This window comes from Dermochelys coriacea, chromosome 3, assembly GCF_009764565.3.
Source record: "Dermochelys coriacea isolate rDerCor1 chromosome 3, rDerCor1.pri.v4, whole genome shotgun sequence".
NCBI classification, from domain to species: domain Eukaryota; kingdom Metazoa; phylum Chordata; order Testudines; family Dermochelyidae; genus Dermochelys; species Dermochelys coriacea.
Window position 1 is genome coordinate 110,599,268 of NC_050070.1, and position 5,822 is coordinate 110,605,089.

Consider the following 5,822-nt stretch of genomic DNA (forward strand, 5'->3'; position numbering starts at 1 on the left):
GCTTTGTCTTCAAGTTGTTCTTATTGCACTTCATTCTCTCATGAGTTCCTTTCAATTCCTGAAATTGTCACATGGTACAAAAAGGGTTTTGAGAACTAGATATTGAGTAAATGTACCACTTTAAATAGGCTCAGCATTGGAACATATTACATAAGATTACTGATGCAACCTATACACATTGTGCTGTCAGTTATGTGACTAAGAGGGCCAAAGATCCACTATTCTGTAGCTTGGACTCATATTGAACGTGAGTAAGGGCTGCAGGATCTGGCCCCAAATCTTTAAGTCTTTATTCAGTCAAAACTCCTGTTAACAATTTTTGTGTCTGTGAACTGACTTGGTTTTCAGTTCTCTTGGTGGGTGTGTGTGTCAAGGAATGAACAGCCAAGGGAAGATATTTAAATATTCAAAATTCAGTCATAGTTTATATCTTCAAATTCTATTACATACATCAAAAATGACCCCCTTATTTACTATAAAAGTAAGCATAAAAATATCTATTATAAGCCTATATCAGTTATGTCGCACACAAAGCTACATTAAAAGAACATTAATGTTGCAAAGTGAAGCACTCAAAAGTTAGAAAATGTGAGAACTAAGGTTGCCTGTTCAATCTTAATTTGGCCCCTGGTGGATAGCATAACAATCGTCTTTAATTACATGATCATATACTATTTCCTAGGGTTTTTTAAAAAGCTAACTGAAAGACAGAAATTCCATCCTTGGCATCATGTGGACACCCACATGGTGCATCTATGTGTCTGGAACATTTAGATCACATACCACTGCACATACCTCAGTCACTTGAGTTAAGGTAGTAACTGATAGCAGTAGTAAATTGTCATCATCCATGTGGACCAGCACTTAAGGGAGAGGAGACACGCACTTAGGCAGTGGAGGAAAGGTGAGTCATAGACTTTAAGGTCAGAAGGGACCATTATGATCAGGGAATGTACTTGTTTCCTCCAAAGCCTGACCCCATCCCCTCCAATCTATTTCTCTCCCAGTCCTGTCTGTTCCCTACCCCAGCCCTTGTCACAGTACCATTCTCATTGCCTATGATGATGGGGTGTCTACCCACACAGGACTGGAAAGGATTCAGATGGCCAGGCAGGCCAATTAACTCCAGTGGCTGCACCTGGAGGAGGAGCCAGAGAGCAGGGGGTTGATTGGGAGCAGGCTCAGCGGGGCAGGAAAAAGCAGGACTTCCATAAAGCCAGGGAGCAGACAACAAAAGGGGGCTGCAGGAAAGCAGGCTGAAATCACTCCAAGGGAGGTATGTTAAGACTATAGAGAGTGATCCACAGTTTCTCCCTGGGTGAAGAGAGTTGGGATGCTGGCAAGTCTAGAGAGTGGGGAGACAGGAAGGTAGGAGAAGGCTCAGGGAATAGCAGCAAAGAATAGCAGTGCAGGCCTTGGCTGCTAATTGGAGGGTCCCTGAGCTGGAACCCAGAGTAGAGGATGGGCCCAGGTTCTCCTACCAGTCACTGAAGATGTGGCAAATACCAAGCAAAGGACTGTGAACTGCCTGGGACAACTCCGTCTGGGAAAGACTGTTACTTACCGGAACCACATAGTGACCTGGCTGGAGGGATGAGTCAAGAAGAGGAGGCTGCAGTCCCTGGAATGAGAGGGGTCCGTAGGATGAGCAGAGGACAGGAGAGACCCCACCAGAGGACGATGCAATGCCTGGCCAAAGCTAATCCACAGGATGGCCAGCAGGAGGCACCACCAGCAGCAAGTGGACCCTGTGACACTATGCAGTCCTAGTCTCTACTCCTCAGTCTTCTCATTCCAGTCCCAGTTTTCTTGCCCAGTCAGTCCTAGTCTAACAGTCTGAGTCCCAAAACCCAGCACTGTCACCCCTCCACGTACTCAGTTCTAGTTTTCTCACCCAGCGAGTCCTCCTGTCCCAACTCTTTGTTCACACTTTCTCCCTCCCTGTCTCCCCTCATCCAATTTGCCTCTTCCCTCCCTGCCACTGGCTCCCAGTCCTAGTCTCCCTTCCCAGGCTCCACAACCAATCTTAGTCTCCCCCTACCTGGCACTTTGTCATACTCTTTTGCTCAACTAGTCCTACTTCTCCCCCTGCACCCCAGTTTCTTGTCAGATCTGTCTCACCTCCCCCTCACTCCTATTTTCTTACACACACTGGTTCTTTGCCCCTACCCCCTTGCCAGATTTCTGTCCTCCCCGCCAACTGTCTCCCAGGTCCCCACCCTAGCTCACAGTTCCAGGCTTCTCCCCAACTCCAGTCCCAGTTTCACCCATGGGCAGTGACCATCAAAGGTCAGGGGAGGCTAAGCCTCCCTTAACCCAGGCCGTGGCCCCACCTATGCCCCACCCTAAGGCCCCACCCACGCTCCCCTGAAGCAGGCAGAGGCTCAACTCAGACTGGCAGCCAGGGGCTGAGGTGCCCAGTGCAGCTAGGGCACTCAGGACTCTGGTTGCGCAAGGGGGGCTCAGGCAAGAGGGTAGGGCTGGGGGGCTGACCTCCCAGAAGTGTGGGTTCACCTGTCGCCCTTGGTCTCACCAGACTCCTTCTCTCAATCTACTCTTTTCCCTCTCCCCAGTCTAGCTTTTGTCCCTTCTGCATTCAAATCAGACGGGTCACAATGCCTGGGTGCAAGCAGGGGGGTTACTAAGTGCACAGGAGAGACAGTGCCTGGACCACCCCATCTGGAGCAATTAAAGGGAAAATCCAATTTTGCCCCTGAAGCCCTGGCCTGGAGCACACAATATGGGGATGGCACATGTGCAGTCAAGTTCCATGTAGGAGTTATGAGGAGATGGAGCATGTGTATTATGGTCTGCATTAGGAGCAGTGAGAGGCTTGAGCAAGCTCAGTGAGGATGGGCTCTTTAGAAATTTTAGCTGTTAAACTCTTAAGAAGTCTCTACTGAGCATATGTGCACTGAAGGGTGGTTGTTTTTTTAAGGTTTATAACTTGGCTAAATTCAGGGAGATTTTTACAAGGCTGGCAAAAGGCACATGGCCTGATACTAAGGCCGGTCCCCTCACAAATTGTAAGTCCCTCTTCCAAAACATGGAGGTGTTAGAAGTATTCAAAAAAAGTATTCAATGGATTTTTTTTTTTTTTAGTGTGGGCAAAACAATGCATTTTCCCCTAGCCTTATTCTTAGAAATGGCTGAAGAGTTTTGCCTGGAATTTTCCCAAAAAACTAAACCTGAGGCAAAAACCCAGCATGGAGAACTTCAATCCAGACAGATAAAACCCAGCAACATTATAAGCAACTGAAAATTTATAATGGGAATTGTCAGGTAACCTTAATAATAGACAGCTCTACAAGTCCCACCTATAAACCTAGGCCAAATGAGGTTTGCACAGCAATTCTCTGTGGGTGCATGGATGGGAGAGAATTCTTCCTTCCTTCCTTCTCCCCCACCATGTCCCTGGAAGTGAGTGGAGTTGCTCTGCTTCTAGCTGAAGTAGCAACCCTGGCACTTGCTTCTCCCTTCTGAGGGGTTTTAAGTTAACCATTAGGTTTATGTAGTTGTGGAACAGTTGGCCATACCACCACTCCTTCTCCTTAGGCCTGCCTGCAAGCCTCTTTGCTTTTTGTTGGTGAGAGAGCTCTTCTCTGAAACATGCAGAGCCTCTGCAGGTTTCTCCCTTGCTGTGTTCTACTGCCTTTAGGGTCCTCTATGTCTGTGGAGAGCAGAATTCTGTCACCAATGGAAGATCTATAATCTAAATCAGGGGTGGTCAAACTTTTTGGCCCGAGGGCCACATCTGGGAATAGAAATTGTATGGTGGGCCGTGAATGCTCACAAGGTTGGGGTTGGGGTGCAGGAGGGGGTGAGGGCTCTGGTTGGGGGTGCAGGCGTGGGGCCAGAAATTTAGAGTTCCGGGTGCGGAAGGGGGCTCTGGGCTGGGGACGGGGAGTGAGATGCATGTGTGGGGGGAATGAGGGCTCCAGCTGGGGGTGCAGGCTCTGGGGTGGTGTTGGGGCTGAGGAATTTCGAGTGTAGGAGGGTGCTCTGGGCTGGGATTGTGGGGTTCGGACAGCAGGAGGAGGATCAGAGCTGGGGCAAGGGGTTGGGGTGTGGGAAGGGGTGCAGGCTCCGCCTGGAGGTGTGGACTCTGGGGTGAGGCTGGGGATGAGGGGTTTGGGGTACAGGAGGGTGCTCTGGGCTGGGATCGAGGGGTTCAGAGGGTGGGAGGAGGATCAGGGCTGGGGCAGGGGGTTGGGGCATGGGGAGAGGCTCAGGTGTGCAGGCTCCAGGTGGCGCTTACCTCAAATGGCTCCCAGAAGCAGCGGCATGTCCCTTCTCCGGCTCCTACGCGGAGGCACAGCGAGGCAGCTCTGCACGCTACTCCGTCTGCAGACACCGCCCCTGCAGCTCCCATTGGAGCGCCAGAAGGGGCCATTGGAGCACGTAGGAGCAGGGGCATGCTGCTGCTTCTGGCAGCCACGTGAAGCAGCCCTCGACCCTGCTCTCCAGCTGGAGCGGGGCCATGTCGTAGCTTCCTGGAGTGGCCCCCGACTCTGCTCCCCGGCTTGAGCACCGGAGCAGGGCCATGCGGCTGCTTCCAGGAGCCGTGTGGCACAGCCCCGACCCTGCTCCCCAGCTGCAGCGCCAGAGCGGGCAAGCCCCAGAACCCATTCCCCAGCAGGAGTTTGAGGGCCAGCTTAAAACGGTCCGCGGGCCGTAGTTTGCCCACCCCAATCTAAATTAATCTCCAGTTCTGGATTTATGTTTCACAAAACATAGGTATATGTATTACATATAAAAACTGAGTTCATTCACTGAAGGGAAATGGGTGTTTTTTTGTTTTTAATTGTGGTCTCTTGTTCCCTTAGGGGGTAAAAGGTATAATGCTCAATACCTTTTTATCACCTTTTATCATCACTTGATGATTACCTGTTCTGTTCATTCCCTCTGGGGAACCTGGCATTGGCCACTGTCGGAAGACGGGACACTGGGGTCGATGGACTTTTGGTCTGACCCAGCATGGCCATTCTTATGTTCTTTAACTGACCACTAACTGTAAAACACTTAAATCCTCTCATGCTCCTGAAGAGAATGCTGTTTTTGTGACAGGAAAACCAATGGCAAATAAGGAAAAAGCAAGCTTGCATCAAAGACTACCTAAAGGCAACAATCTCCAATGTGAATGAATTTTCACACAACACATTCAAGAGTGTATTGCTGAAATAATACAGGTGGCTTAAAACTTTCCTATAATGCACAACAGTCATGAAGAAAGTACAGATGCTATTTCATTTACAGTGTGGGACCTACAAAGACTAAACCTAAGTGTATTTTTAAACTTCCAGTTCTAGATAAGATCCAAAAGTCAGATAAAATGGAGTGAAAGATGCACATCAGTGAGCGTAGCTCAGCAAGTTTAAAGTAACTCAAATGCTTCATCTTCACTAGAGAAATGTTACACTCCATCTAGTTTTAACAGTGTTTAGTTGAACGAGTTTTTAAAACTGGTTAGAATGGGGGGGGGGGTTTTCTTCAGTAAAGACCCAATTTAAGGCAGAGTATGTTAGTACAACTCCTCTGACTGGGTAAATTACACTAATAGACTCACAACTGAATTTGGCATGGGCTTTGTACTTCACACAGAGCAGTGAAGAAGGACTAGCCAAACTGGTTATACAAATTTAGTTAAGGTGTCTGGTCCACATCGCAAAAAAAGCTGTACTTGTTACAGCATGATGCTTTGTCTATCCCAGGCCTCTGGCACAGCAAAATACGTTTAGCTCAACACAGTTACTATACTTACCACACTCACAAATAAGAGTTTTAACATGTTGTGTTCAAACACAAACCATGTGTACAGCCAA